Consider the following 23,890-nt stretch of genomic DNA (forward strand, 5'->3'; position numbering starts at 1 on the left):
GGCACAGATGGCCCTGAAATGAGAACTTGGGAAGCAATTGGCCATGCAAGCCAAGAATGTATCTGTTTCACTTCTCAGAGGTGTCTTGGTTCTGCAGTGCTGCCTGTAGTAAATACTTGCTTTTACCAGTCAGATTAGCAGAGCTGGCTCTGAACACATGCATCGAGCAGATATGATGCTTTAGAAGGTGCTGTTTTCACGTCACTCTCTTTGAGAGTAAAGCTGCATTTGAAGAAATCTGTAGTGGAAATTCTTCAGCAAGTGGATTTGTATGGTGTCTAAATGCAGTGCTTGAGCAGTTCGGGCACCATCTTGTGATGAAATGCCTGGCTACTGTCTGTCCATGTGCCTGTCATCATCCCTGGGAAGATATATTTTTTTTCTTTTTAACCAAATCCGATTTCTTCTTTGCAGGTTCTGAATTGTGCCTGAGCAGAGTGCTGAGATAAGCCCCTGGAAGCAGTGTGAGTTTATCTTGAAAGCCTTTATTCTCCTTTCTAGATCTCATGTAAGACAAACTGGGTTTTGTAGGGTAGAAGGGCTTGTGCTGGCTGGTGGCAGGAGACTGGAGATGGTGCTGCAGTATGAAAGAGGTTCGTGTGGTGGCTGGTTCTTTGCTAGAAACTCACATAGGATTACAGGAAACCTGGCCTGCTACTGCTGAAGTGCAGAACTGTTGGAATTGGGATTCTTATGGCTTTGCTAATGTGTTGGGATTTTTCTTGTTTTAGGAGTTAGGCAATAGCCCATTTGCCAACAGGAAGGCTCCTACCAGCTGTCTGAGTCTTTGCTTACTGACAAAGCTGTTTTGGGCATCACACTTACATTAAGTTTCCATGTGTTTTTTTTTGTGCAGTCTTTTGGGGAAGGCAGTGCATTTGCAAACCAGCAAAATGTGCCACTGTGTTTCGTGAGGAGGTCCCAGGGTTTCTGGTGGGGTTGGGCACAGCTGGCATGAAGTTTGTCCTGGGTTTGCAACTTGGAGTGGAAGACAAACATGGACAGAGATCTGAGCCACAGATTTAAATTTTTGGGGAACCTGAAAGAGTGAAGGCCTTGTGGCCCAGACATTCTTGGAGAGGGCTGTTAGCATCTTGGGTCCCTCCAGGTGGGTGGTCTGCTCTGCTCCAGTGCCTTGGTGCAGGTCTGCATTACGCTGTCCCTGTGAAACCAGCCATGAGCTGCTTCTGTAGGACATGTGGCAGGGGACATCTGGGAGGATGAGGTCTAGCCTCTGTTCTGTAGCTCTCTGACCTATGAGTTGAGCTTGAGAGGAGGGCAATGCAGCAGGTCTACCTCTGCTCCAGAGCCAGAATGCAGGGAAGGTGGTGGTGTCTGTAAACTGGGGGCAACAAGCTCAACATCTGCAGAGGATTGAAAGCACTTTACTGAAGAAATGATGAAAGTGGCTGCAACTGCTGTTTGTCATGGTCTGTGATGTACCAAGTGGCATGCAGTGCAAGCACAAGGCCGAGCCTGCTGGGCCTTTGCTCCCAGCTGGTAGCACTCCTTTACTGCTTCTGCTGCCTGGGGGATGGCTCTGAGCCTCACAGGCTTTGTGCAGCAAAGGGTGGATTGGGTGGTGGTTTCCAGGTCTCCAGTGTCACCTCTGTACCTCCTCCAGCACCCTGCTGTCCTGGCTGTTGCTGGTCACAACACTATGCAGTGAGGGTATGGCTCCTGCCTGTCTGAGGCAGGCAGTGCTCAGGATGTGGGTAAGGGCTCCGCATCCTTGCTGGAGCTGCAGATGTGCTCCTTGGGGCTGGAGGTGTCCTTGGTCTGAACCTAACAGTTCATTAGTTCTTATGAGCAGTTCCTCACCAGCGGAGAGCTAGGAGACTGGCCCTCCAGAGGGCTTCTTTGCAGGTCCAGTTCTGCCCATTCCCGGAGGGAAAACAAGGAGCACAGGGTTTCCTGTCCCTCCTCTCTGTGCTGCATAGACATTTGGGTGTTGGAATACCAATTTTGGAATTAGAGAGGTAGAAGTGCAGTCCTAACTTGAGTGTTGGTTTGCACATGACCCTGCGTCACCACGTGCCTGTTTCCCTCTGGCATGGGGTAGGTGTCTGAGTGCTGCTGCTCTTAGGTTCTGAGTGAGGAAGGCTGCCTGGCATGGGAGCATTTGGCTGCTGTGATGCCTGCCGAGAAGCTTTGCCCCTGTGCTAGAGGGGTGAGTCCCTGTCTTTACAACAGGGCTGTTGAGGTTCCCCTGCAGAGCCACCCCCTTCTTGCTACAAGCTCCTTTTTCTTCCCTCTCTGGGGAGAGAAGTGTCCCTTCCCATCCTGGGCAGCTCCTGTCTGCCCTGCGCGGCTCCCTCTGCTCTGGCTCTGTATTTAAGACTGTCCCTGAGAAATGCTGGGGAGCCCCCACGGGCTCCTTGCTCCCTTCTCACTGATCGTGAGCTTGGCTGTGCTTGAGGGGGCTGAGGCAGGTGGACAGGGTGCAATCAAGCCCAGTGGGTGAGGTGTGGGTCGATGGGGATGGAGAGCAGGAAGAAACCCTCTCTGGCAGCCTTGGTGCCCTGGGTGCAGCGGGATGTCAGTGGCCCAGCTCTGGGTATGTTGGGTTTCTTGTGTCTCTTTCTTGTTTGTGCTTTGTTTAACAGGTGTCCTTGTTAGCTGTGCAAGGCACAGATGCAACAGCAACCTGGAGAAAACACTTGCACATTGAAGCAGAACTGATTTGTTGCTGTGCAGTTTGGGGAGGCTTGCTGAGCCACGCATTGGAGTGACAGCATGGAGCCTGCAGGCCCAGCTGCCTGGAAGGTCCCGGCAAGCAGAGCCTCACTGGGACAGCACATGTGGCCTGACCCGCTGCTGTGCCATGCTGAGGAGGGTGACCCTGCCCTTCTGGGGGGGCTTGTGATGCTCCCAGTCTTGGCACAACTGTCAGCCTTTCATTCCTCTACATTTCTGCATCTTCCTTGCAGCTGATTGTACCTCATCAATATCATGAAGCACTTGCTGCTGAATTTTAGCAGGCAGAGGTGAAGAGGCAGAACTGTCTTTGGGAGCTTGCTCTAAGGAGGTGGCCTTCCTCCTGGAAAGTGATGCACAAGACGTGACTGGAGGAAATGGAACTTTGAATCCACTATTTTAGGCCCTAAACAGGGCTCTTTTGGGGCTGAAGATCACAAAATCACAGAATGGTTATGGTTGGAAGGAGAACACCTGGTCTAGTCCCTCCGCTCAAGCAGGGACACCCAGAGCAGGCTGCCCAGGATCATATTCAGATGGATTTTGAAGAGCTCTTGAGGAGGAGGGAGACTCTAAAACCTCTGGGCAACCTGTGCCAGTGCTTTTTTTCCCAGTACAGTAAAGAAGAGGACTAAGACTGTACAGTATTTTTTGGTCAGCTTGCCTGAGAGTTGATGCATGCCTTTAGCGGGGAAAAGAGGTTGGAATAAGGCAGGGCTGAGTGTTTGACTAAGCTGGGTTTCCTGTATCAGCTCCTCTTGCTCTGGGTACTCTTCACCTGCAGCTGCTCACACTCTTCTTTACCAGCACTCTGCTTGGAGGCTGGGCTTGTGGTTTCCTGGCTGTCTGCTTCTGTGTCCTTCTTGGAGCTGATCTCCCTGGCTGCTATGTGCCGGTGCAAGACAACAAACCCCAAGAATAGTGCCTTCCTCTGCTTGCTTTTGCCTGTGAGCACATTGCCAGGAACTGCTTTCTGCAGTCACTTGTGGAGGAGTGGTGATGTATGGTGATCCTTGGTGATGCATGGTCCAGATGTCCTAACACCCCTGCCTGCTTCTGACACAGGTCTGAGCTGTATGCTTGTCTGTTGCTCCTCAGAGATCAGCCACCCTTCCACAGGGCATATCTGCACATGGGTGAATTGGAATCTTTTGCTTCTCCTTCTTAACACGCTAATTTTGCTCTTTGAAGCTGGTCACAGTTACCAGCCTTTGGTTCAGTGTCCCTCCCTCTGCTACATACGCTGTCTTTGAGTGCTGCCACAAAACAGCCCCAGTCTGTACTGCAGTACCTTCCCTGCATGGCTGTGAAAGCAGGAGGGGAGGAGTGGTTGCGGTGCTCCAGGGCTGAGATTTTTCGTGGTCCTGACATCTCCCTGGAGAGCCTGGTCCAGCACAGGCTGATGGCTCTGGAGTGTGTGGCCATGGCATCTCCCAAGAAGCCCCTTCTCTGTCACTCCCAGAAAAGTGCAACGGGGTGTGGAGGCTTGCTGGGCATGACCAGCTCTTCACATGGCAGCTCTGTCCCCAGTGCAGAGACCCCTGTGCTGTCAGGACGTGCACATGGCACTGAGATGATTTAGCCCCATAACTCTGCTTGCAGGCAGTTTCTAATGGCAGCAAAACAGATGAGCACAGAGCAGCTGCTGAGGTCCCTTAGTACCCCAGGCAGGATTAGCTCCTTATTGTAAGAATTGGCTCAGGAAGTTGCATTAATCACATTTTGCCTGAGAATTGCTTTTGGTCCATTTCACAGAGTAGTTGGGAAGATGAAGGTGCTCTTTCTTCTTTGGTCTTTACCCTGCGTAGTGATGGGACTTTGGCCAGGGTGGTGCTGCCATCCCCGTCCCCCCAGGATGGCCTGGGCACAGCCACACAGCCCATGGGAGCTGGCACCCACAGTTTAGGGCAGGTGTCTGCTCTGTGGCGGTACTGCCCAGGGTGGGTGCTGCGGCACTGTGCCTGCTCCACTGCCCTGGCTCAGGGCTGCTGGTGCACTTTCCTCTTCATCCAGGGCCTGTCCTCACTGGATATGTGTCTTGGTCAGTGAAGCTTGCTCTGCGCCATTTCAGCTGCTTTGGCATTGTCTAAGCAAATTGGTTTGTGGTATGTGGCAATGTGTACCCTGAAGGCTGGTGAGAATGCTGCCAACTCCCTCAAACTCGTATTGGGAAAGGATGGCTTCTGGCCAAACACCCTGCTTGCTTCAGCTGGTACTTTTAACCTCTTCTGTATTGCCTGTTAGGAGCCTGGTTTCCCCTAGGTTGCCCTACTGCTGGGATGCACGCCCACCGCTGACACACCCCTGTCTCTCTGCCCAGCCGTTGAAAGTTTCCCTGCCAAGATCCATGCTGGAGCTGTAATCTTGCCCCACCTTTAGGTGTGCGCTCAGTGCTGTTTGCTTGGCTGGCAGGAGCTGTGGCTTTCCTTTGAAGATATAGCTTTGCTGCTCTCATGGTTGTGCATCTCTGAAGGTGTTGTGTGGGGCTGTTGTGCTTGTTCATCTGAGTTGGCAGGACTCAGCTCTCTACTGGGTGCAGCTCAGGGATGCCACGGCTCACCTGCCTCCTACTACCCATCTGGTGCCAGTCCAGGGGCTGCTGAGAGGGTCTTTGTTGTGTCTGTTATCTTTTATATTGTGGGATTGCATGGGGTCTCCTGGAAATGGCCTGTTTACCATCAGGCCATGTGCTGCCCAGGTGCTCCAGTCTCGGCTGGTGTCCTTCCCCCACCTACAAAGGCTGCAGGACACCTGGTATGGCAATGGAGCAGTGCATGGGGCTCTGGAGGGAGTTTTGTGCTGCGGCGAGCAACTTTCAGAGCCTGAGCAGCAGCTGAACGTATGGGTTGGAGAGTGAGATTGGAACCCTGTGGTGTCACGTGGTGGCACATGTCCTGCTCCCACATGCATGTAGTGGCCCAAAGGCTGTTCAGGTGGAGCCGGCGCTGTTTTCCTGCCCTGGAGTCGCATCTGTCATGCGACTGCAGCACAGGCCCCACCTGCCTCGAGCCAAACTGGCCCAGGCCCCATCGGCAGGCTGGCAGGGGGCTGCTGCTCCCTGGGGCACAGCTTTACCATGCTTCTTCCTGACCCCGAGGCAATAATTCAGTGCTGTGTTTTGGATGAAAAGGGCAGGAGGGCGGGGGAAAGAAAAGGCCTGCTGTAATCCTGTTAGGATTCTGCGTGCTGCATTCTTCACAAGGCGGATTGGCTGTGAGTGCCGAGGTGCCGGTATCTGCGTTGCCAAGGAAACGGAGGCTCTTGGTGGCTGGGGAGATGGAGATGGGGCTGGAGCCAGCATTGTGGCTCAGAGCCAGAGGCCACCCTTCTGCTGCCACTGGTGGCAGCCTGATGGCTGTCCCCAGGCTTTGTTGCAGAGGACACATCAGATTGCATCCATGCCTGCATCTTCCTGCAGAAGTTCCTGAGGTGCTGGTGACAGAAGGCCTGTGAGGGCATTTCCCTGGTGGTCTGGGCCTGAGGCTACCTGTGGGGGTCCCCTGAAGCCAGGGCAGGCAAGGGAGAGGCTCATGAAGGTGAGACAAATGCAAGCGCTACAGGATTGCAGGTTGGAAACCCAGGTATTCAAGCCACCTCCATGCAGTTCCCTTGGGCTGGCCCCAAGGGCTCCACTCTTGCCAGAGGGTCTGGTGCTAGTGGGTGGTGCACAGTTTGTCACGGGTGATGGGTTGGAAGGGAGGTCTTCTCTCTGCTGCGTAGTGCCTTCATCCTGTAAATGAGGCATGCGGAACCCCCTCCTGGGGAGTACAGACTTGTACCCTCTGCTGGAAGGAAGGCGCCTGTCATGGGCCACCTTCAGCTGAGGAGCAGCCACAGACTGGCCAGCCCATGGCCTTTGGAGCTGTGCTTTCTGTGGGTCTTCTCCTGTAGGCCCAGAGGTGGCTGTGACCTGTCACCCCTCTGCCAGGGCCGATCTGTGCCTGGTGGCCACGGTGGCCTCCTGCCAGCCAGACTGGGACACGTGGGATAGAAGGGGTTGGCTGGGATGGACACAGCTGAGACTTCTTGTCTGTAGCCCACGGCAGTGCAGATCAACATAGGAGCTGTCGCTGCCTCTGCACCCTTTGTCCTGGCTGTGGTGTGGTCCCCAGTTGAGCTGCAAGGACAGGATCCATGCCAACCTGTTCCCAGCTCTGCATGGCACAAACGCCCTCACAGTGCCTGCCACGGTGCTGGGGAGGTGCTGCTACTTCTGGCAGCGAGGCTGTGCGCAGATGGTCAAAAGTGTGTTGTGTGGAGGGGCTGTCCTGGTGCACCATGGTGGAGCTGAGAACTTGCCTCTAGTTCTGCAGAACTCGCATTCAGACCTGGCAGGTGTCGGCTAAACCATGATGATATTTTGAAAATGTTTCTCTACCTGCCAGATCAGGGGAAAAAATTTTGATCAGGAACTTTGCGCGTCATGTAAACTTTAATCTTTTCGCTGATTGCTTTGGTGGTAAAACATTAATTTCTTTCTTTGTGCCATGACTGCTGCATGGTGCTTCCCTACTTCAGGGTGAGCTTAGCTGTGACCCCAGGCACAGCCAGCTCGATCTTGATCCCCCAGTTTAGGTCTGTCTCCAGCAACCTCCTTTGTGCCCCCGCATGCCTGTGTTATTTAGTGGAACTTTCCTACCACCCCTGTGTGACAGCAGAAAGCTCTGGTAGGCCTTTCACTGGTTATCACTGAGGGCTCTGCCCTTAGGTGTGGTGGAAAGGAGAGGCTTAATTCAGTTGTAGTTTATTTTATTTTATTTTATGGTTTGTTTGTTTGTTTTTAACCTCTCCAGCCTTTCCTTTGCTTGTCATTTAATTGTCCAAGTTCCCTGAGTGCCTGTCACCTACTGTGGGGGGGGGAGGGGTTGGTGCAGAATTTGAGACTCATCAAATCTAGAAGAGATTCTGCAAGCAATAAGGATACATCTGGGAGCTGGAGAGAGATTAAACAGTGGGGGGGGGGGGGGGGGGGAAAAAAAACCCGTTGAGGATTGTCCAAGAGGTAAATGGAAGGGCTGGGGGGGATCAACAGAAAACTAGAAATATTTGCTTACCAGCAGTTGTCCCCCTCATCCCTGGGAGGCCTACTGGGATGATCCCTACTGGGATCCCTACTGAGATCCCCAGGGAAGATCTGGCTGGATGTTGAGGGGGGAAAGCAAGGCTGGAGCTGTTTTACAGCAGGAACTGGGGGTCTCAGTGTGTCTCTCATGTAATGAGAGGTGTGTAATGGCATGGGTTTGTGCATCTGTGTGTCAGAACTGTTTGTGCATCATCTGTATAACTGACTGTGATATCCCCATCTACCCAGGGAGTCACTGCTCCTTACTCTGGAAAAACCGGGTCCTCATCTGTTCCTGTGCAAGCTTTCCCTCTGCAGCTCCCCTGCAATGGGGGAGCATTTGCTGTAATCTTGCTCAACAGGGTTATTCCTTCTTGAAAATCTGATTGTGTGTGGAAAGTGGAAGAGAGCTGCCAAGAATGAAAAGGGTTAAAATTAAGCAGCAGACTTGGTGCCATACCTGGGCTGAGTTCTTTCCTGGGCTCTGCAGGGGTACCAGGCAAGGTGCGCACTGCCCTGGGCAGCAGAGGGGCACCCGCCGGCTGGCTTCCTGGCCCCAGGCTGCAGGCAGCAACTTGCTGTGTTTGAAACCTGCCTGGGCACGGGACTTTGACTTTCTGCTGAAGAGAGGGGGAAAAAAATATTTTTGATCTTTGTGTTTGCAAATAATACAAAGCAAATGAGATGAATTGGTGGCATTGTTTGCAGTCTTGGGACAAGTTTAAACCAGTGCCCGGGGAGGTGTCAGCAGCTCAGCCTCTAGCAGGAGTACTCTGCTGTGCGTAGCAGTGTCCAGGTGCATGAGGGAGTATGGTGTGGGCGTCAGCCGAGGAGCTCCTTGTGCTGGCTAGCTGCTAATCTGTCCTCACTTAGAAATGAGCTGAACAACCGCATACCTTGCAGGCACTGTCCAAAAAGGTGTTTGCAAGAACAGTTCCTGCACTGAACTGCAGCTCCTGATTGGTTTCACTTACTGTTTTGCTGCTTTTCTTCCTGTGGACTTGTATCAGTTTCTTCCTTACAAAGAAATTTTGCAATGTTTGGAAGAATTTCTCCAACATGTTGGTCTGTATCAGTTGGGAAGCAGCAACAGTGCTGAGTTGTGATTTGCCCTTGGTGCAGAGCACTCCCTTCTTATGCCCCCAAAGGCTCTGTCCCGTGGGTTAGCATGTTACGGAGGTGGAGAAGTGCTGTCCTGGGCTTGTTGCTGGTTACAACCAGTGATCTGTCGAGCAGCAAATGTGAGCATGGTGTGGTGGAGGATGGAGGCAGTGTGGCAGGTTGGGAATCCTGCTCTGCTGGCGTGGCAGATTGCTAGTGTGCACTGTGCAGGGAGCAGATTGTTTGGGCAGGTGCTTCTGGATTTGTAAGGCTTTGCTGAGCCTGGCTGTGTCCTCAGCACTTGGAGCTCAGGGCCTTGGGAGAGACGAACCAAGCTGGAAAGGGTTATGCCAGCCAGAGCACGGGGGGAGCCCAGAAACATTGCTGTCCCTGGGAAAGCAGGTTGTGTGGTGCCATGGAAGTGCTGCCCTTCCCAGACTGGCTGGGCTGGCTGCTTGAGATGGAGTGGAGTGGTTTAGATTTTTTTTTTTTTTTCCTTTTTGTATCCATCATTTGTCAGCTTCCAGAAGCAGCAACTGGACTCGGAGTGGAAGGTCTTCCTTGTCTAAAAGCATTCCTCCCTTTCCTCTAGTCCTTGGGTACAAAGTGAAGCTGGGGGCTATACGGTGGGAGGCCAGGCGTAGGGAGAGGCGGCAGCAGAGCATGTCCCCAGCACAGCCATGTCCCAGTGCTTCAAGCAGAAGCCATGTGAAGGAGATACAGAGCTTTGTGGTCTCACAAAGCTTCTGGAACTGGTAGGGGTGTGGGTTGCAGAGGCTCCTGCTGATGCCTGTTGCTGAGCAAGTAACAGAGATGGAGCTTTCCAGGTACTATTCCCTGCGCTGCTGCTGGGTGAGTCCAGCTTCGTCCACGCCTCTCTCCAGCAGTTCAGTGGGAGGTGCTGCCGGCTGCCCTGCTCCGTGCAGGGGAACAGGGCACCCCTGAGTGTTTGGGTATCACTGACAAAGGATTTGGGGTTTCTCTGCCCAAGATTGCTGAGACCCTCACCATGGGGATGGAAGTTGTCTTGAAGCTCTGGTGGCTCTTTTGTTTGGGGCTTCCATTTCAGTGCTGCTTCTCTGCCTGGTTCTGCTGGCTTGCACCAAAACAGGAAGAAGAGCCAGGAGCCACAAGGCTCCTGCAAGGCCCCAGCACCAGCAGCTCAGGTGCAGCCCCTTGGTCAGGGCAGGGGGCTGGGAGATGCTGGGCAAGGTGAGTGAGCACGTTTTCCCTCCAGACAGTGACAGGTTATGTAGGTGAAGCATGGGGGCCTTTAGTCTTCATTACGTGGTGGCTGTGTTGAGACAGGGGTGGGAAGAAGAACATCCAGGTGCTTCAAAAGGGTTTGGATGACCTGTGAAGGCATCAGCGGCTGCACTGCTCAGGTGTCAGTACTCCAGGCTGTCCTTCAGGGCAATCACAAGCCTGTCTGGGTAAGTTATTGCCTTGGGTCTGTTTTCTTAACAGTCCATTCCCAGTCCCAGGTATTTGTAAGGCACTTGGAGAATCCTTTCTTAGTAACAACAAAATGCTTTGGATCAAATGAGATCCTCTGGTATGAGAAAGAGCTGTGTTTGTAGCTGCTGTAGGCCGGAGGAAAGGGAGGTTGCTGTGGGTGGTGGCTTAAACCCTATAGTGCAGAGTATCCAGAGGGTGCATCACACAGGGGTGCTGCCCATATGACATGCATCAAAGGATTTTGCATGTTGAATGTTAAGCGAACTGCTTTCTCCCTTGCTCTTTTCCTTAACACTTGTGAGGTTCCTGTCCACATTCAGGACCTTTGCTGAAATTTGTTGAATGCCCTGGGTCTTATCATATCATGGTATCATAAAGCTCCTGTCTCCCTGCTTCTAGCGTCTCCTCTATACTCTGCTGACAGTGCAGATGTCCCTTTTAAAAGGTATGTGTTTGCCTCGTGGAGGCACATTCCTGGCTTTACAGAGCTGCTTGACTTGGTGGAGGAGGCAAGCTGTACAGTGTTGTGTTTTGTAAGAAGCCTTAATGAACTTCATGCCCCCTATGCTCTTTCCTGGAGCAGAGGGCAGATTTCAGGCAGCCAGTGCAGGGGGACTATCTGCAAGGTCTGCTGACAGTGGTACGGCTTGTGGTGTGTGGCTGCCTGGTCTGCTGCTGGCTCTGCTGCGTGCAGGGCTCTGCTCTGCCAAGCTCTGTGCTGTGCCTTGCCCTATGCTCCTGGGTGCCTGAGCTGTGGGGGCCAGATGTGAGGTGAGCTTTAGGGTCCCCATAAAGGACCCAACTTTGCTTCGTGCACCATGCAGGTGGCCAGCGTGTCACCCATCCTGGAGGTGGGAGTGGAGCACTGGGCAGGGGGTGCTGCCTTGTAGCTGCTCTCTGATGCGAGCTCGCAGAAGCAGTGTCCATGCTGCACTGAAGGCTGAACCAGCCTGCGGGCATTGCGGGGGGTGCTGGAGGCTGGATTGTCCCGGGGCCTCTCTGAAGCCTCCATGCTGCTGCAGCTGTGCTGGCAGGAAGATGGCATGGCAGTGGGGCTCTCTGTGTGTGGGAGAGGGACTGGTGCCAGAGAGCCATGGGTGCTGGAAGCTGCTCTGGCCGATAGCCAGCCTGGGGTTGCTGCGGGGGGGGGGGGGGGCAGGGGGGAGGAGGGGTGGCTGGTGCTGCAGGGAGGTTACCCATGGGGTGGCGGCTGCCAGAGGAGGGCGGCCATGCCTCTGCCTTGCAGCTGGTGTAGTTTTCCAGCAGGCTGGTGACAGGTGGGCGCTTCTGCTTTTGGTAACGAACTGTTGTCATCACAGGGAGGGGAGCTGATGCACAAGGGAGTCAAGGTGACATGGGAGAGCTGGGGAACAGAATCAGCCCTGTGGTGGCAGCAGCTCAGCACCTCTGGCTGTGTTGCTACTGCCTAGGCCAAGGTGGGCTGGCACAGACAGGGCCCTGGCATGCTGCACACGGCCGGTCTTGGAGTGTGTAGGGGACAATGAGATTGGTGGGTGCACAGGAAAACAAAGACAGCCCAGCAATACTGAGCAGGCTGTTGGTGGTCCACAGAGTACACGATGCTGCAGCATCTGGGCCGTTACTGCTCAGTGATGGATGTTCTTCAAGACTTGGGGCATTTTAAACAGGGTTTCAGCCACCAGCCTCCTGCCCTTTCAAGTAACACCTACCCAGTTGAGTAAGTTCAGGAATAAATTGCTCTGTTCCTTCCAGTGGACAGATGGCATGCCATGGCCCAGCAGCTGCTCCCATGCTGGCAGTGGCAAGTGTCCTGTGCTAGCAGTCACCACAGGACTGGGCCACTGCTGCTTGTCACCACCATCCCAGCTTGGGCACAAGGCACGGTCATACCCAGGGCAGGGGAGGGCAGGTGCCTTCAGTGTTTTGGCCTCCAGCTTCCTGGGCTGCAGGAAGAGCATGGAAGTAAGGAGCTACCTAGCAGCAGAGCAGCTGCAGGGACACGTGTCCAGCAATGAGCAGGGTATCAGCTGGGTGCTTGCCCTGTCCCACATTGCAGGGCTGGGTGCTGGCGTAGAGGACGGCCCTGTCCTGGCCTTACTTACATGGCCCTACAAGTGCAGGGAGGAAAGCAAACTGCGACATGAGATGTGGATGAAATTGCAAGTTGCAGTCTGCGCCTGCTTTTTTGTCTCACTGCTAATGTCTCGGCAGCACTTCAATCTGGAGAAATGTATGGTGTTTTTGCAGGGCTGAATCATGCTCTCATCTGACATACCAGTTGAGAGATCTTCATTTGCATGCTAATGAAGTAGTGTGAAAGGTATTTCTTGACTTCTTGAGCTGTCCCCTGGGAAGGGTCGGAGCGATTTGTTCCTGAATTTCAGCTGGGAGGTGTCACTTGAAATGGTAGGAGCTTGGTGGCTGAAACGCTGTTAAAATGTCCTAGGTCATGAAAAACAGCTGTTTGCTGTTGTGTGCGGTGGGAGCTGGACAGCGGGGAGGACAAAGTATGCCCTTTGCATCTGGACAGGCTTGGGCACGGAGCAGCCCAGTCCCACCAGCTGGGTGTTGGATGCACATTGGTGCTACTGGGCAGGGGAGCTGCAGAGCCCTTCTGGAGTGTGGGGAATGGGACAGAGGTCAAAGTTCTCTTTCCTGCTTTTCTGGTGCCAGAAGGGCTGTGTGTGTGTTTTTTAAAGCAAGGCAGAGTCTGCCAGGATCTGTGAGTCCAGCTGGGCGCGTGCTGCTGAAGCAGAGGATGGAGCTGCTGTCTGGTCCTGGTCTCTTGTGCTGGGCTCTGCCCCCGATGCTCCCGGCTCAGTGGTGGCAGCTGAGTACCCTCCTGAGCCCAGGAGGTGATCAAGTTGCTGTCATGCCATAAACTCAAGGCTGACTTGTGGGATATCCCTACCCTTTCCATTTGAACTCAGTGACATCTCAGCATTGCATTTTTTGCCCTTTCTCATGGTTCATGTTTTACCGAAGTCCTGTGTGGCATGATGCTGATGACTTTGGAGTCACAGAGGGGCTGACCAGGCTTTCTGAGGATAGCATGGTGAGATATGTATGGACGTTTTTTTTGACACCAAACTGGCGGATATTGTTACAGGAGATTGCTGCCCATCTCCAGAAGGCAATGACACTGGAGGAGCGGTGTGGTTTGATGCAGGGGAGGCACTTTTCTGGCTGTCAGGCATGTTGGAAAAGTACAACTTTATGCTCCAGGGTCAAATGTTTCTGTGCTGCTGGGCTAACACAAGATGAGTAAGCAGATGTCCAGGCTCTTGGCAACTGCTGACATAATATAAATACATAATTGCCCAAACACAGATTCAACATGTGTCAATTAAGTCTGATCTCACTGCATGAGAGCAGCATTGCCAACCTCACTGAGAGAGGCTGCAAGTGGGCCGTCCTCACCCTGTCTGGGCTGCATGGATGGTACTGTGAGGATCTTTGTGAGGTGCACCCCAAACCTTGTGGAAGTGTTGCATATAATCACTGTACTTGTATAAATATTTTACCTCAGGGTCATTTCCTCCTCCCATCTTTACCCTCGTATTTTTTCCTACTTGACCCAGCTCATAGTGCAGCAGCTCCAGCCCTGGCCATTATGTGCCCTGTGGATGATGATCCACCATCTGCTTCTCACCACAGTGCTCAGCAGCTTCTTCAGCCCTGGGTTTGACTCCTTTTCCCCAGCCCAGCGCCCTGGTTGCTCCCAGGAACTCAGGATCTGGTTAGTGATTGCAGAGCACACCAGTTAAACAGCCCAAGCTTGCCGGGCTCTGCTCAGGGCTGGAAATCAATCACCTATCCTGCCAAACATGTCTCAAGTAGCTGGTAAAGCCATATATTGATTTGAGACCCTCAAGAAAGGCAGGCTTCTGCCTGTCTTCAGGAGGAGACTGTTCCAGACTGCCTTGATGATACCTTCCTGCTTTCCATTACTCTCTGCTTACTTCCTGCTCTCTCATACTGCTCGCCAGGCTTTGGGATAGAGCTATCATCTGCTGGAGGGACAGGAACTAATGTGTCTCTGTGGTTTCACTAGGAGCATTCTCTTGTGGTTAGTTAGTGGTGATCTTCTCTAGTGCCAGGATCATGCTTTATTGTTCTCAGCTGCCTGAAGATAGGAGCTGTGTAGGGCCAGGTCCTGCTGACACTTGGCTGTTGTGTAGTCAGCCAGGCTTGCTCTGATTAGCAGAACGAGGCAGCAGAGCTCTGTCTGGGCAGTGCAAGGTCTGCCCACAGGCTGGTGGAAAGAGTGTCTGATGTGAAGAGGGAATACACTTGCTATTCAATATGTTTCTAGCATGACCTGCTCCTGCTCAGACAACACGTTGAGCAGAACATCACGCTATGTTGGTCTGACATCTCATTTCCAAAATCCTTCTGGCAAAGGGGTGGGAGGGAGCAGGTTTAGAGGTGATGGAGAAAGGGTGGATTGCAGGGACTTTGGCTGTCAGATACGTTTATGCAATAGTGTGGATGGACATCAAGGCTTGTGGGTGGGTGGAGGAAAGACACCTGCAAGAACCTCATGGTTCCATGGAGACCTGGATAGTAGTGGCAGGGGACGGGTGAGTGGGTGAGTCTTCAGGCTCTCCAGCGCTGTGCCATTTCTGTGGTAACTGCTGCACAGGGTGGCTGTGGGCTGCAGTGGCATGCCTTCATCCTGCCTGTTGTGTGCACATTGAAGTTCTTGCTGGGCAGAGGAGTTGGGTCACTGAGAACTGGAAGATGCCTTGGGTGCTAAACAAAGGGGGAAATGCTTTACAATAAAGGGAGAACATCAGAAGAGATCGTGATTGCCTGGAGAGACTTGGATGTTATAACATCCATCTCTGTGACTGATTTGAAGAAAAAGTGGGGCATGAGGAGGGGATGTAGAGAACTTGAGACAAACGTGGGGGTGAGGGGTCTTAGAAAGCTGCTAGCATTGTTGTGCTGCATCTGTGGTTACATACCAGAAGGTAAATCTTGGTGCTGCAATAGCAAAGTCTTGTTATCCTGGCTAGCAGAGATCTGCAGGAGCCAGGCAGAGAGGAGGGCTGAACCATGGGATCTGTCCAGCTGTGGGCAGCAAGGTTACTTGGAACACACCCTCACTGCATGGCCAAGACCCCAGTGGCAAAAGGAGTAGGAACCAGTGCTGCCTGGTTTGGACACAGCAGTGCTCTGTGGCCTGGGAAAGGTGGGGAGATGCAGATCTGACATTGTAGAAGGGTAGGAGCAGCTCTCCCCTGGAGCTGCTCTCCCCTGGAGCAGCTCTCCCACAGCCCAGGAGGTGAGATTTGGATGAGACACTGGGGAACACCTCTGATGTGAGGAGAAGCAGGCTGTGGAGGGAGAGGAGTTTCTACTGCAGAAACTATTAAAGGCTTGTCAGGCTGGTGGGCCAGCTCTGTGTGTTGGGTTGAATTGGATTAAACAAACTCTCAAAGCATCTCTGGTGCAGTGTTTGCCTTGCTGATGAAAGGATGCGGTGACCTCCTGGGGACTTGCAGGGGAGGCAGCGCAGGGCCTACAGGAGGCCTGTGGGGTGTGAGCACAGGCAGCTTTGGGGATGAGGGCTTCCACGTCAGCAGCATCTGGAGCCTTAGCTCTGTGAGTCAGCGTTTTGGGTACTGATGATTCACAGCCATAGTGCAAGACAGCCACGGGCTGGTGCAGGGATGAAATTAATTGTCTGGAAGGAGGGCAGCTCGAGAGGAGGGAGACAAGCTGTTTTCCCTAATCTTTACAGTGTTTACCAAGCAGGGCTGTGAGGTATGCCAGCACTGAGATGTGCTCAGTCTGTAAAGCGTGCTTCACCTTTCAGCCCCCTGCCCTGCTTCCTGCTGCTGTGGCAGTTCAGTGAGCAGGCAGCTGATGTCTGGCTGTCACCATCCTGAGGCTGCAGAGCACAGCCCCCTTCTTGGCTATGCCTTCCAGCACATTGTTTCAGTCATACGCGTTCCCTACCATTCTGAATCTCCAGGGCAGAGAACAGGATAATTTGTCTCCTCTGTGGGTGCATGTGCCAGGAGACACCTCTGATCCCCAAACCCACAGTGCCAGGCTCCTTGTTCAGCACATGTGTTTTTAGAATTCAAATTAAAAGTGGAGACTGGGATGTAGGAGCTGGTGGCTGGAAGCTGCTGCCCCATCATGGGGTGGTGGGAATGGTCAGAGTGGCCAGGATGGTTTTGGAGTGGAGATGATCCTATCGTGTGCCACTTGCTCAAGTGGGGTGAAAAAGGAGGCACTGCACCTCTGTTTTCAGGCAGCCACTTCAAGAAGCAGCCTCTCCTGGTAGGAGTCTCCCATACTTGTCTGTAGCACGCTGGTGACCTTTGAGCACTCGTGGACACCCCTGAAAATCCCTTGAGCTGTTCTGAACCAGCTCGAGGCTGAGTAACAAGTACCATTTTTATGCTTCAAGAAAATTAGTCAGGGTTTTTCTGAATTCTTTCTGGGCTCAGTTAACTTCAACATGAGATTTAAATTGTCATAACTACCTCAGACGTGTTCCTCTCAGAAGGCTTGGCCCCATCCTCGATGCTGTAGCTCAGCTCAGTGTGTGGCAAGGTCAGAGGCTCAAGTAATGGATCCTAAGTGCATGTGTGTCCAGCTCAGTGATTTCCAAGCTTGAGATTTCTTTATGGACACGAAGGATTTTTGCAGACAAGACGCAGAAGCCCTGCAGCAAGCTGAAGCCTGACAGCAGTAATTTTTTTGGTTCTATTTTGCAGGTCATTGTGGGATTTTCCATTTGCCCTTGGTTTGTTTTTTTTGTAGTGCCTGGCCATTCTGAAAAGCGAAAGGACAGATTTTCCCCAGCCCTGTGGCAGATTCTCCTCTCTTTGGGAGACTAGTGAAGTGTGTTGTTAGCGTGGTAGACCTGCAGCAACAAAAGGAAGGTTGTGCAAATCCATGAGACTCTTGCCTTCCCTCTCTGAGGCAACTGGCTGAATTTTGTCTCCCTGCAGCTCAGATTGATGGGGAGGTGTCTGTCTCTCTGGCCATATGCACCGCGTCCCTTTCCAGCATGCATTGCCTGGGCTCCTGGTCACTGTTTCTGGCTCCTGCTCAGCCCTTTGACTTCGAGTTGCTTCGACACCTTGTTGGTCCAACTTTAACATATCTGTTAAATGCTTTAGAGCATGGAAATTTCCAAGTCACAGTTCTTCCCACAGCAGCCGTAATTCATCTCTGCTGCAGGTATATTTTGGGACTCCGGTATATAAGCGAGCACTGCAGCGCTGGTCACTGGTGCGTTGGAGGCCAGCGTTGGGGTGGCTTTGGGAAATGGACCTGAATTCCTGGTGGTCGATTGTGGGAAAAGAATTCGCAGGTGGCTTTGCACTGTTTCACACGTCCCTGAATTAGAGATAATGAGGAAACAAGCGGTAGAAACAAAAACATGAGCAAGGTCAACATAAAGTAAATTGGCTACAGTGTTAAAGATGAGCTTTGGGCAATGGCCAATTGCTGGCTGGCTTGAGGCACGTGTCTGAGGGTCTCTAACCAATTGTATGACCGATTCAGGTGCGTGGACAGCGCAAGGGGTTACAGGGAAAGTATATGTAGTAGTGAAAAATGGCAATAAACGTCTCCTGTTCAAGAGCCATCAGGAGTCCGTGTCTTGCATCCCTTCAGTCGGTGTGTCACTGTGAGGATACAGCACTGCATTAATGTGGTTTTGTTTTCTGTCATGAATATAAAGCAGACAGAAAGCAGCACAGGCAGAGCTAATTGCTGCTGACTGACAAATGGGATGTGTAAAAGGTGTAAAGTGGGAGAGGATGAGGGTAAATCTGTTACAGAAAGTCAGTTGTTTTGTGTATGAACGCTTTGTGCCTTGCGCTGTGGCAGAGCCAGCCTGGGACAGGACTGGGCTCGCCCCCACTCCATCCCCCCCCCCCCCCCCGAGGCAGCACTTTGGCCCCTGGGGAAATGCCTCGCTGGGGAGCAGATGGGAGAGCAGAGTGGCCTCCTGGCTGTGGGCAGGGGGAACTGCTGCTCTCATCCTGCTCCCTGTGCTTGGACCCTGCCATGGGGCTCACCCAGTGCCCAGGCTGTCCTGTGTCAGTGAAAGGAGGGCTGGGGGCCGTTTTCTTGTCGCCTCTGAGGCATCCCATGCTCAGCCTAGCTGAGCTTTGGTCTAGTGAAGCGGGGAAGCAGCTGTTGGCTCCCTCAGCAAGCACCTTGGATCCAGCGAGCATATCTCCTGGGAAGCTTTGTTTTGGGTCTGGTGCGAGGTGTGGTCTTTGGGAACCCCAGTTACTGAGACACCATCTGAGACAAAGTGGAAGTGAGTGTACCTGGCAGATGTGGGAGGCACTGGGAGGTTCCCTAGGCCAGCAAGGACAGTGTGCTTTGTCAGGGAGCAGAGGCTGCAAGGCTGGAGGCTGCTTGGGGGAGGCTGCCTGGGGGATGCTCATCCCTGCAGCTTCAGGGCTGATCATCTTGCACCTGCCCCAAAGCGCAGGCTGAGCAGAGCACAGGGTGTATTGTACACTGCATAGGGCCAGATAGAAGTGCCAGCACTGCCAAAGGGTCAGTTTGGGCTGCTGTGAGACCTGGTTGTGCACAGACCTGGTACTAAGGATTGCTGCACTGGGGCCCATGTGCTGGACTGTCCCATGCACCCAGGGCACAGTGAGTATGTCCAGTGCTTTGGGTGGAGGCGGGCAGGAGCCTGATGACAGTACTTGTAGAGGGTGGTGTGGGTTGGGGGGCTGCCCACAGCGCAGTGGAGCAGCTGCGGTCCTGTGGCAGGAGATACCTTGTTGTCAGCAGCAGTTGTTTTTCTCAGCAGCCCCAGATCTGTTCGTATGTCCTGGGTCCCTGCAGTGTTCCCTTGCATCCCCTGCGCAGGCCAGCTGCTGAGCTGCAGTAAAGCATGCATGCTGCTCTGCTCCCCACCCCACAGCAGCTCCAGGATGACTTTCCTTTTCTTCTCCCTGCACTCCGTTATCCTTTCTTCCGTCTGTTCTGTGCTTTATAACATTTTCCTCTTACCTTTGATAATTGCCTATGAGGCTTAAACATCTCCAAGGCCAAAGAGACATCTTTGCTTTGGAAAGAGGCCAACTCTCTCACTAAAAAGGTCATTTCTTCTGTTCCTGGGCATGTCCAGGGAGTGTGAGGCCCCTTCTCTGCAGCAGCCTGGGAAGGCTGGGATATTTTTCTGCTCGGCATAAGCCAGAGATCCTCCTTTTTGCATGTCCACTCTGTACTTGAGCTGTAGGTCTTCAGCAGTGGCTACGCTGCTTGCCAGTTTGATCCTGCCCTACCTGCCTAGACCTTTGCCTTGCTGCTGGTGCTGCTGCGGCCGCTCAGACCATGTCGGGAGGTCAGTGCCCTGTGCTGGGCTCACCAGTGGCCTGCCAAGTGCTGCGATAAGCAGGGAGCCTTTGCTTTGCAAGTTCTTCTCTCATCATTTAGGCTTATTTGGAATTATTTGCTCTGGAATTTCCTAGCGTCCTAGCCTTGCTTTGATCTGTTCTCAGCAGTGGGAATGTGGTTCATGGTTTCTTTCAGCGGGGCTGGAGCAGAGTGGGTGCTCATGCGCATCATGGCAGTGCCTCGCAGCCGGGCTGTGTCTGCTCTCTGCTGATGGTGCAACACTGGGCAGCCACAGTGGAGATGTCTTTAGGCATTCAGAAAGGATGAGCCAGGATTCACGAAAAAAGAGGAATCAGTTTAAAGACAGCAAGTTTTCTAACAAAAGCCCTTGTGTACCAATGGTGGCTTTGGTGCTTCTAATGTGAGATGTTAAACAGGAGATCTTAAACAGGGACAAGTAGTTCAAGTCGGGTCAAGACCATTTTGGGCAGGGACCATTATGCTCCATTATGCTCCTGCAGCCCCTGCACTGCTCTTGCAGCCTTTCTGCTTGGGCCATGGATGGGCAGTGACTGCCCCCAACCATAACTTCTTTAATGAGTTGATGTTCATTGGTAGGCACCAGGCCCAGTAACGCTTCTCCTCTGGTTGGTGTCTAAAACCTGGACCAGGAATTTATCCTCAGGACACTCCAGGAGTCTCCTTGCTTACAGCCTGCTGTGTAGCTTTTCCAGCAGATATCCAGGTGCTTGAAAGGATCATCATGATGACAGGATTCGTCGGGATGAAGGCCTGTGAGTACAATGTTTCTTGTAGTTGAAGCAAGAAGGCCTCATCAGCAGGCTTCCCTTGATTAGATGGCCTGTAGCAGACCCCAGCCACAAACTGTCCTTTATTGGTCTGCTCATTAACTTTTACCCACAGGCTCTCAATCTGTCCATGACTGTTTCTCAGAGACCTCTGTTCACCAGACCTCTGGTGTTGCTGTCAGGAAGGGGGTATGCAGGCATGAGTGTTCCTGGGCATGCCCCAGGCAGTATGTGGGTACCCTTTTTGTGGCCTGAGCTGGTCTACAGCTGGGTGTCAGAGAGGTAAAGGGAAGGGCCTTTATGTTTCCTTGCTGGTGGGATGGGATTTTGTTTCCAGGCTCCTTTTCTCTTTATCCCTAAACATGTGCCCTGCAGGACTGGCAGCTTGGGGACCAGTGTAGAAGAGAACAAGAGTGAAAAGATCCCTGGCTCTTTGTCCCTGCCAGCCCCCACTAGCTACTCCTGACTTTTGAACCATCCTCAGGTTGGGTCTGTCCTCAAAGAGCCTTGTCCCCTTAAGCAGGTTTTGTGAGCAGGTTGGCACTCAAAGGCTTATTTGGGGTTGAAGGAAACCTTGAATCACGCTTGTAGATAAAACTGCTCCATGCAGGAGAGACTGTTTTCCTCCTGGTCTGTGAATGTCTCCAAAATAATGGTTGGCAGACAGTTTCACCAGGCTGGCATGGGGGGAACTGAGAGCAGTGCCCCAGCAGTGTGCTGCTGCAAGCCAGGCTTCTCTGGCTGAAGTTGCCTCTGCTGGGATCTAAGGGCTTACTGTGTTGTTGAACTAAAACCTAACCCCAATTTAGCTGTGACCCCTTCTAAGAATTGAGATGCATCCCACACTGGTCAGAGGGAGCTGGCAGTCCTTCAGCATCTGAGTCACAGAACAGCATTTTGAATTGCTGTAGGGAATACAAATGTTTGCCTGCTATGTCAGCTGCAATTGGAAGGATGAGAGATAATGGTGCTGTGGTTCAGCAGGGTCAGCAGAGGTGGTGAAAAGCAAGGGCAGATGAGTCAGCAAGCCACTGTGTTTGCAGGACCTTGTAGCTGGCACGCATAGGTCAGTGCTTGCTCTGGGGGAAGCATCACAGCCCTGGGGCTGGTCTCCAGACTGCTTCTCCCCTGGGAGGCCTGCAGTGGACTTTGGGGTGAAGGTGAGTGATCTCCATGGGACAGTCGAGGCTTTAGCTGGCCTTTCACTAAGCCCAGTAACACCACAGCAGAGTTAGGGATGGTACCACTGCTGATGTCTTTCTTCTGGCCCTAACTCTGCGCTGAAACACACGGAAGTCTCTGAGACCCTGCCAAAAACTGTGGCATGCTGCCTGGACCTGTGCTTCCCCATAGGGCTCATTTGCTTCTCCCTAGAGTTAAAAGCTAAAACCAGGGGAGCTTGTCCATGGGGGCAGCTGTTCTCACTCCAGGCAGTGCACACTGTGCTCTGCCACCACTGTGGCTTCCTCCCTCGTGGAGTGCCTTCCAGTGGCTTACATGCACCCATCTCCTCCTGCAGTGCATGAGCTGAAGCGCCACTGGGTGTGCAGCGGGGGCCTCCAGGCATCCCTGGAAGGCTGGGGCTGCCCAGTGTCCTTGCAGGGACAAGTGGGGCTTGGTGGGGATTGTCATCCAGGGAACATCCCTTTGTCTGTATTTGGGATTGTTGCAGTTGCTTGCAAGAAGTTGAATAAGGTGTCAGGGCTCCATTCACCTCTTCTAACCACTGAGGATGGCCCCTGTGGTGGTACTGCAACAAATGTCCCTTGCCTCTGAATGCAGTGATGAAGGCTGCATTGCACCTGACTCTTTTTTTTGGGGGGTGGTTAAACAGATGGCTTTCCAAAAACAAAGACAGTCCAAGACAAAACTGAGCTAATAGTCCTGGCAGCTGGTGTGCAGTGACTGTCGGGACTGGCTCCGTAGTGGTGCTGATGTGTCGAAATGTGTTGCCACGGAGAGTGTGGCAGCTTTCTTTTCTACCAGGTTTTTGTAAAAGTCACTCTTGCTGTTCTGGCAGCATGCAGCCACCTTAGGTGGGGGCTCCACGCTGTCCCGCTGTGGCCCACATATGCTGGGTCTTGCAATTGAGCCCTGTCCTGCTCCCACTGCCCAGCATGGCCTCCAGCCCACTCTGCCTGTTCTCAATTGCTATTTTGGTGTCTCGTTTCTACTCCAGATCTCCTCTGCCCTCACTGACCTGGGATTTCATGCAGATGTTTAGATGTTTGAGACTGAAAGGTGTAAAACCTGTGTCCATCTGTCTGCTGGCGCAGCTGCTCGTGCAGTAGGAGGGTTGCTGCTGCTCCCACCTTCTGTTCTGCTGTCTCCCTACTCCTGGAGCTGCCCATGCCTTGCCACCAGGGCTGTGTCTCCTTGTTCCCTTCAAGGTGCACGGTGTTGAGCTTGGGGAAAGCCAAGCTCCAGCACTGCTGTGGTCACCTCTGCCTTCCCCTTGGTTGCAAGTTGCACACAGCCAGGGGCTGGGATGCAGCCAGGCTCCCCCCAGCCCCACTCTCTCTGGCACCCCACACATCCTCAGGCATATGGGCCTGTGAGGAGCTTGGCAGAGTGCTGTGGGCACGCCATGCCACGCCAGCATGGGGGCTGGGGGTGGCAGGGGACCCTGTGAAGGGCTGGGTGCTTCTGGGTGCTGGCAGCCTGGCGTGATGCAGCCTGAATCCCCCAGCCAGGAGGCAGTGCAGACTCATGCTGTGGGGGGCAGTTGCCCAGCAGAGTTCCGCTGCTGGTCAGGTCTCGGGTGCCTTGTGATTCCCATGGGCCAAGTTGCCTGCGGGTTTTGGAGTGAGAAAAAACTGTTTCCCTGAAGGCAGGCCACTGGGGGCTTTACATTCTGCAAAGCCTCAGGCTGCAGCCAGCTGACCCTTCCCTGGGTGCTCCCCACCAGTGAAGGCGTTTGAGATCCATGTGCTTCTTCTGTGAAGTTTGGTGTGCCTTAATACTGGTCTACATGTCCAGCCCGATGCAGATACCTGCCATGGGGGTGATGGGGGGCAGCTGGCTGGTGCCTGCTCCTATCCTGTGTCCCCATCCCCATTGGTATTTCTGGGCCGGAGGTGTGGGTGCTGCGGGTCCTTCTTAGCCTGGCAGACCAGGGGCTTGAGTGCCTTCCTGCCTCTGGCTGGGCGCATTGCTTCTTGCCAGGGACCGAGTTAAGATCATTTATTCTGTTTTCTACAGACTTTCCTGAAGAGCTGGTGCAGGAGCGTTTCATGTGCTTAAGGGCTGATCAGATGATGGGGGTGTCCTGTGGTTATTGCCAGGCCTGCTGAAGGCCCACTAGCTGCCCTGGGGTGAGCGGGCATGGGGCAGTGGCACGGTGTTAGGTGGCAGTGCTGCTGCTGCATCCCTCCTGCTGTGGGCCATGCTGCTAAGGGCTGAGGAGTTTGGCTGAGCTGTTGTTGTGCTGGGGTGTACATGACAT

At 53.2% G+C, this 23,890-nt stretch overlaps 1 protein-coding gene across 12 annotated transcripts in view; it reads left to right on the plus strand.

Annotated features, from left to right (window-relative positions):
* The first annotated feature begins 414 nt into the window (after positions 1-414).
* EPB41L1 (erythrocyte membrane protein band 4.1 like 1) overlaps positions 415-23,890 on the plus strand; it is a 72,139-nt gene continuing 48,663 nt past the window's right edge. For all 12 annotated transcript variants that reach the window (XM_035344233.1, XM_035344238.1, XM_035344240.1 and 9 more), the window contains exon 1: positions 415-464. The gene's annotated coding sequence lies outside the window, so the exon portion shown is untranslated. The remainder of the gene's footprint in view (positions 465-23,890) is intronic.

Source organism: Oxyura jamaicensis, chromosome 20 (assembly GCF_011077185.1).
Source record: "Oxyura jamaicensis isolate SHBP4307 breed ruddy duck chromosome 20, BPBGC_Ojam_1.0, whole genome shotgun sequence".
NCBI lineage: Eukaryota > Metazoa > Chordata > Aves > Anseriformes > Anatidae > Oxyura > Oxyura jamaicensis.